Source organism: Phocoena sinus, chromosome 12 (assembly GCF_008692025.1).
Source record: "Phocoena sinus isolate mPhoSin1 chromosome 12, mPhoSin1.pri, whole genome shotgun sequence".
In the NCBI taxonomy this organism is placed as follows: Eukaryota; Metazoa; Chordata; class Mammalia; order Artiodactyla; family Phocoenidae; genus Phocoena; species Phocoena sinus.
In genome coordinates this window covers 70,721,887-70,730,393 of record NC_045774.1, presented here as the reverse complement: position 1 = coordinate 70,730,393, position 8,507 = coordinate 70,721,887, and positions in this window count along the sequence as shown.

Sequence of the window (8,507 nt, the reverse complement as noted above, 5' to 3'; positions counted from 1 at the left end):
CAGTAGTTGAATATGCCAAGACCCATCGGTGTCCCAAAAGAGAAGATTACATTCAATACCTAGATGCAGGCTGATTGGAAGCTGGACCCTCAGGCAGCAACTGGGAAAGTATGTAGTTAAGGTCCTTCCAGGGAGAAACTGGGAGATGGGTGTTTTAACCTGCTCTTTCTGCACTGGGCCCACAGGAGATTGTTCTTGTGCCCATTAAGAACTGCTTATTTGTTTGCTACAACCTTGTAGGACTTGTGAATGCAAGCTCTACTGACTATGAGAGCCAGGTGATCTGGGGGCCCATCTCTCAGATAGCAGCTACAAAAAGCGGGGTGCCAGATGTTTGTAAAACTCCTTCCAAAGACATACTGGCAACTTGGAGCCAGCTAGAGGGATAAGGAAAAGGAGGTGTTTGCCAGTTTCCCCAGCCTCTAGAGAGGACGGCAGGCAGCACCTAGATGTGTACAGATTAGACGCCTAACCCTCTGGCAGCAGTTTTCAAAGTATGAAGATGGACCCCTTTCAGGTTAAGACTGAGAAATGGTGGTTTTTGCTTGATCCCTTTTTGCTAGTTTCTAGATTTCTCTCAGAAGTAATTGCTCCCTGTGTACCTGTGTACTTAGTGTGTCCATGGGAGGAGGGGAGTTTGGAGCCTCCTATGTTGCCATCTTGGTGAACCCCCTCTGGAAGTATGGGAATTGTTCCATTGGGCCTGACTGTGATATGTCCATTTATGCATTACCCATTATTGCCTGTGGTTTTGGTTCCTAACCATTGTAGGAAAAGGCAAGGTGTGTATAAACAAATAGACTGGGCCCATCTCTTCTACCCCTAGTCACAGTTTAACTTGCTCTTTTGGAGATGACTAAATCTTCCAGGCAAGTTGGGAGAATGTCACTTGCTCTGGCAGGCCAATGGGGAAGGCAGTGTGCTAAGAGCACCTATTAGCACCTCCTCCATATCTCTCTCCCCTTTTCCTCTCCTTCTCTGCTCAGGAGACTAGGTGACAGGCCACATCAAAGAGCTCCTCCAGCCCTCCAGCTTCCCGTGGGTTTGTTGGAAGGGGGGCGACAAGAGATCAGAGAGATGGGAACAGGGAGGGAGAGGCATTTACTACCCTGGCTTCCTTCCTGCAGGATGGCCTCCACCAAAGAGAGGTCCCAGCTTCTCTCAAGGCAGCCTTTCCATATGACTCTCTGCCCTGGTAGCCGTACTCCCTCCCTGGCCACTTCAAGCCTAGGCTATTTCTAGCCCCACACTGAATTCCCCAGTAGTTCCCCCAAACCCTGCTCACGCCTTTGTAAACATTCCCTTAAATAAAACCTTCTTAAGTTACCCTATTCTGTTTCCTTCTGGGGCCCGGACTGATATAGCAGGGATGCACAAGTTCTCCTTTAATTAATTAATTAATATACCTACAAGTAGGGCCAGCTCCAGGTTTCACAAACGATTTTGCTTTTTCAGGTCCTTTGAGGTCCTACCATGAAAGAATAGGGAGCAAACTGGCAAAACAAGTCATAAAATGTTTCAGCCCATGATATGTGCTGTGAAGATGGGGCAAATAATGTGCTGTACAAGCACACATGAGACGGACCCACTCAAGCTAGATCCCTGAGTGTGAGGAAGAATTTAATGGGGCAGGGAAGCCCTCAACTGGATCAGAGAGCCTCCCTGCCTATGTTAAACTATGCCAGACTGCCTGCAACTTGAAGCTTGTTCTGGCACCAAAAAACTCATGTCAAGGAGAGTTATAGGACACCCGGCACATCATTCATTTATTTATTGAATGCCTCAATGTGCCAGGCTGTGTTCCAAGTAATGACCTCACTTCCAAGCATGCCTTTTATCCCTATATTCTCCCATCATGAAACAAAAGGCAAGTCACACACCATCATCATCATCACCATCATCATCATCTCTTATCTGCCATTAGACTTTGGTTTCTCACCTTTAGAACCACATCTTCAATTTTCCATCACCCAGAACTCTTCCTCCTCTTAAGTTTTACATAAGATACCCTAATATCCTACTCTAGCAAACCCCTAGCTGGCTCATGTTCTCATTCCCACGGTACCTCCCCTTCTACCTCATACAGATATCTAGGACTTTAACGTTCCATTTATTTCCATTCACCTATTTCCTCTTGGATCCCCTTCCTTCCTTACTATTACCCCAAGATTCTGACAGGTCTCCCTACATTTAGGGTCTCCACCACTCAAATCATTTTCCACCCTGACATCAGGGAGATATTTCTAAAATTACTTCTGTTCATGCCACTCCCCAAGATCTTAGCAGGGCATAACAATCCTGAACTAGTCACTCTTCTTCAGACTTGGTGTGATCTCTTAAGGTTTGGAAATTTTGGTTTGTATTGTGTTCTACCCAGAATGTTCTTTCCTCTTTCTGCTTCAGTGAGCCCTTATGGAACCACAGAATTCCAGTCTGTCATCACTTCCTCACCCTGGTAGATGAAGCTGAGAAAGAACTTAGAAGAAACAAAATATTCAGTAGAAATTTCATGTTTCTGCAACAGGGTGATCAGTGAAACCCCTTCTCACAGCTCACTGCATTGTGTCATTTTGCTTTTGTGGGCATAGAGTCTTCTAGAAACAATCATGATAGGTGTAGGATTCTGCCTCTGGTTGACATGGTATGTTCCAGGGACAAAAACAAGTGACCTCTGTTGCCTCTGCTACATCCCTGATCCCACTGCCCTGGTTCATAAGCCCACCATTGCTTCCACATACTAGGGCAGCCCCTCTACCTGAAAATGCTTCATGTATTTGATTGCTTGTTAACTGTCAGCTTTCCCCACTAGAGCAGAGATTTTATCTACCATTTATTTATTTACAACACCTACAACATTCCAGGAATCTAGTAGTTCAATAAATATTATCCGAATGAAGGCAGGAAGAAAGCCTCCTAACAATTCTTCTTTTTTTTTTTTTTTTTTTCGGTACGCGGGCCTCTCACTGCTGTGGCCTCTCCCATTGCGGAGCACAGGCTCAGCGGCCATGGCTCACGGGCTCAGCCTTTCCGCGGCATGTGGGATCTTCCCAGACCGGGGCACGAACCCGTGTCCCCTGCATCGGCAGGCGGACTCTCAAACACTGCGCCACCAGCCCTGGTGCCATATTTTACCCTCCAGAGCCACTTAGGAGTTTGCTGTTTCCCCCACACATCATGATGTGCTTCCCTCCATGCCTCTGCTCACACAGTTCTCTCCACACCTGTCGCCATTCTTCTCATCTCTCTCAGATCTACTTATCCTTTGAGAATTTACTCAGCTCTTATGTCTTCTATCAATTCTCCCTCTCATCCCAGGCCCCATCAGGTTTGGGAACGTGCTCCAGGTCTTGGGACAAGGTCTAGCGGAACTTGAATAACTGGGCAGGTTGTAAGGGCAGAGATTCAGGTATGAGAAATAAGGTAGAAGGCTTAGAAGCCTTCACTGAGAAGGCTCACTGAGAAGAGGTGGAGTTCCAGGTCAAAGAGATCCCAGCCACAGGGCTAGTTTCATCTTTATGGTGAATATTTACTGAGCACTTACATGACATACTTTTTGCAAAATGCTTTACAAATTTAAATTAACTTAATCTTCACAATGATGCTATAAGATGGGGACTACTATTGTTCTTATTTTATAGATGAGGAAGCTGAGCCGTAGAGAAGTTTTTCAATATCTGGTTTCATAACCTCTCCTAGGTCCCTCAGCAAGTAGGTGGTGAAACCACTGCCTGGCTCCAAAGTCAAGCACTTAGCCAAGGCTGCATAGCTTCCTGCACAATGATTTACAGTCATGAAGCTGGTCGAGGTCTGGACATGACAGCACCTAGACTCCTCAGGTCAGCCAAGAGATGGACTTTATCTCATAAGACTATGAAAATTTCTTTGCCCTGAGATCCAAACTCATCAAGCAACTTTTAAATTAATGTTAATACCAAAAGGCACCAGGACTAGGGGGAGGCCTGGATCACAGATATAAATATTCATGTAAAAAAATTATAGGATTTATCTATTGTAAGTAGATAAAGTGACTTTCTGATTTACAGACAGTCTCTCTTGTACCTAACTCAGCTTAAGATCAACTCTGAGTATAATAAATTCACTCAGATAGACCATATTCTGGATCATAAAACACACCTTAATAATATAAAAGAATAGATATTATATAATGACTGCTCTCAAACCACAATGGAATTAAAGTAGAAATTAATAACAGAAAGGTAGCTGGAAAATCACCAAATACTTGAAGACTAAATGATATACTTCTAAATAATACATAGGCCAAAAAAGAAATCTCAAGAGAAATTTAAAATATTTTGAACTAAATGAAAATGAAAGTACAACTTATCAAAATTTATGGGATGCTGTGAAAGCAGCGCTTAGAGGGAAATTTATAGCATTGAATGTATATATTAGAAAAGAAGAAAGAGTCAAAATAAATTATCTAAGCTTCCATCAAAAGAAACCAGAAAAAGAAGAGCAAATTAAATCCAAAGTAAACATTAAGAAATAAATAATAGGGCTTCCCTGGTGGCGCAGTGGTTGAGAGTCCGCCTGCCGATGCAGGGGACACGGGTTCGTGCCCCGGTCCGGGAAGATCCCACATGCCGTGGAGCGGCTGGGCCTGTGAGCCATGGCCGCTGGCCCTGTGCGTCCGGAGCCTGTGCTCCGCAACGGGAGAGGCCACAACAGTGAGAGGCCCGTGTACCACAAAAAAAAAAAAAAAGAAAGAAAGAATAAAAATTTTAGCAGAAATCAATCAAACTGACAATAGGAAATCAACAGAGAAAAATCAATAAACCAAAAGTTGATTCTCTGGAAGATCAACAAAATCAATAAGGCTCTAGCCAGGCTAACTGAGAAAAAAAAAGAAAGAGAGGTCACAAATTACTAATATCAGAAATGAAAGAGGGGACATCACTACAGAGCTCATGAACAAGGACAATAAAGAATACCATGAACAACTCTATGCCAACAAATTTGATAACCTAGATGAAAAGGAACAATTCTTTGAAAGACACAATCTCCTAAAACTCACACAACAAGAAATAGATAATATGAATAGGCCTATATCTATTAGATAAATTAAATTAGTAATTAATAATCTTCCAAAAGAGAAAACACTGGGTCCAAATGGGTTCACTGGTGAATTCTACCGAACATTTAAGGAAGAAATTATACCCATTCTCTACAATCTTTCTCTAGAATTGGAGAGAATACTTCTGAACTAATTCTATGAGACCAGCATAATCCTAAAACCAAAGACATTATAAGAAAATAAAACTACATACCAACATCGCTCATGAAGATAAATGCAAAAATCCTCAACAAAGTATCAGCAAATCAAATCCAACAATGTATAAAAAGAATTGTACACCACTACCAAATGGGATTTCTTCCAGGAAAGCAAGGCTGTTTCAAAATTAGAAAATGAATTAGTGTAGGGGGGCCTTCAAGATGGCAGAGGAGTAAAACGTGGAGATCACCTTCCTCCCCACAAATACATCAAAAATGCATCTACATGTGGAACAGCTCCTACAGAACACCTACTGAACGCTGGCAGAAGACCTCAGACTTCCCAAAAGGCAAGAAAATCACCATGTACCTGGGTAAGGCAAAAGAATAAACAGAGACAAAAGAATAGGGATGGGATCTGCACCTCTGGGAGGGAGCCGTGAAGGAGGAAACGTTTCCACATACTAGGAAGACCCTTCACTGGCAGAGATGCAGGGTGGGCAGGGGGGAAGCTTCAGAGCACAGAGGAGAGCGCAGCCACAGGGGCGCAGAGGGCAAAGCAGAGAGATTCCTGCACAGAGGATTGGTGCCAATCAGCACTCACCAGCCTGAGAGGCTTGTCTGCTCACCGGCCAGGGCGGGTGGGGGCTGGGAGCTGAGGCTCGGGCTTCGGAGGTCTGATCCCAGGGAGAGGACTGGGGTTGGCTCCGTGAACACAGCCTGAAGCGGGCTAGTGCGCCACATCTAGCCAGAAGGAAGTCCAGGAAAAAGTCTGGACCTGCCGAAGAGGCAAGAGACCATTGTTTCAGGGTGTGCAAGGAGAGGGGATTCCTTCCCTGTGTGCCCACAGAAGGCAGAGCACTGCCTAAGCGAGTTCCAGAGACGGGCATGAGCCACAGGTAACAGCACAGACCCCAGAGACAGGCATTAAACACTAACGCTGCTGCCACCAAGAATCCTATGAGAAGCACAGGTCACTATCCACACCCACCCTCTGGGAGCCTATGCAGCCCACCACTGCCAGGGTCCCATGATCCAGGAACAACTTCCCTGGGAGAACACATGGCACACCTCAGGCTGGTGCAACGTCACGCCAGCCAAGAGTGCCCTAAGCAGCCACTGCTTTAACCCCATCCTGTCTGGGCAGGAACAGATGCCTGAGGGTGACCTACATGCAGAGGCGTGGCCAAAACCAAAGCTGAACCCCAGGAGTGGAGCGAACAAAGAAGAGAACGGGAAATCTCTCCCAGCATCCTCAGGAGCAGCAGATTAAATACTGACAGTCAACTTGATGTACCCTGCACCTGTGGAATACCTGAATAGACAATCAATCATCCCAAAATTGAGGCGTGGATTTTGGGAGCAACTGTAGACTTGGGGTTTGCTGTCTTCAACTGATTTGTTTCTGATTTTTATCTTAGTTTAGTTTTTAGCACTTGTTATAATTGGTGGATTTATTGGTTTCGTTGCTCTCTTTATTATTATTATTTTTTAATAATATTTTTATATTTATGTATTTTTCTTTCTTTTTTTCTCCCTTTTATTCTGAGCCGTGAGGCTGACAGGGTCTTGGTGCTCCGGCCTGGTGTCAGGCCTGAGCCTCTGAGGTGGGAGAGCCAAGTTCAGGACGTTGGACCACCAGAGACCTCCCAGCCCCATGAAATAACAACTGGCAAAAGCTCTCCCAGAGATCTCCATCTCAATGCTAAGACCCAGCTCCAACCAACAGCCAGCAAGCTCCAGGGCTGGATGCCCCATGCCAAACAACTAGCAAGACAGGAACACAACTCCACCCATTAACAGAGAGGCTGCCTAAAATTATAATAAGGTCACAGACACCCCAAAACACACCATCAGATATGGTCCTGCCCACCAGAAAGAAAAGATCCAGCCTCAACCACCAGAACACAGGCACTACTCCCCTCCACCAGGAAGCCTACACAACCCACTGAACCAACCATAGCCACTGGGGATAGACACCAAAAACAAAGGGAACTACGAACATGCAGCCTGCAGAAAGGACACCACAAACACATTAAGTTAAGCAAAATGAGAGGCACAGAAACACACAGCCGATGAAGGAGCAAGGTAAAAACCCTCCAGACCAAATGAAGAGGAGATAGGCACTCTGCCTGAAAAAGAATTCAGAGTAATGACAGTAAAGATGATCCAAAATCTTGGAAATAGAATGGAGAAAATACAAGAAACGTTTAACAATGACCTAGAAGAACTAAAGAGCACACAAACAATGATGAACAACAAAATAAATGAAATTAAAAATTCTCTAGAAGAAATCAATAGCAGAATAATGGAGGCAGAAAAAGGATAAGTGACCTGCAAAATAAATTAGTGGAAATAACTACTGCAGAGCAGAATAAAGAAAAAAGAATGAAAAGAATTGAGGATAACCTCAGAGACCTCTGGGACAACATTAAATGGGCCAAAATCCGAATTATAGGGGTCCCAGAAGAAGAAGAGAAAAAGAAAGGGTCTGAGAAAATATCTGAAGACATTGTAGTTGAAAACTTCCATAATGTGTGAAAGGAAATAGTCAGTCAAGTCCAGGGAGTGCAGAGAGTCACATACAAGATAAATCCAAGGAGAAACACAGCAAGGCACATATTAATCAAACTATCCAGAATTAAATACAAAGAAAAAATATTAAAAGCAGCAAAGCAAAAGCAACGAGTAACATACCAGGGAATCCCCATAAGGGTAACAGCTGATCTTTCAGCAGAAACTTTGCAACCCAGAAGGGAGTGGCAGGACATATTTAAAGTGATGAAAGGGGGAAAACTATAACCAAGATAACTCAACCCAGCAAAGATCTCAGTCAGATTCAATGGAGAAATTAAAGCAAGCAAAAGCTAAGAGAATTCAGCACCACCAAATCAGCTTTACAACAAATGCGAAAGGAACTTCTCTAGGCAGGAAACACAAGAGAAGGAAAAGACCAACAATAACAAACCCAAAACAATTAAGAAAATGGTAATAGGAATATACATATTGATAATTACCTTAAATGCAAATGGATTAATGCTCCAACCAAAAGACATAGACTGGCTGAATGGATACAAAAACAACACCTGTATATATGCTGTCTACCTGAGACCCACTTCAGACCTAGGGTCACATACAGACTGCAGGTGAGGGAATGGAAAAAATTCCATGCAAATGGAAATTAAAAGAAAGCTGGAGTAGCAATTCTCATATCAGACAAAATAGACTTTACAATAAAGACTATTACAAGAGACAAAGAAGGACACTACATAATG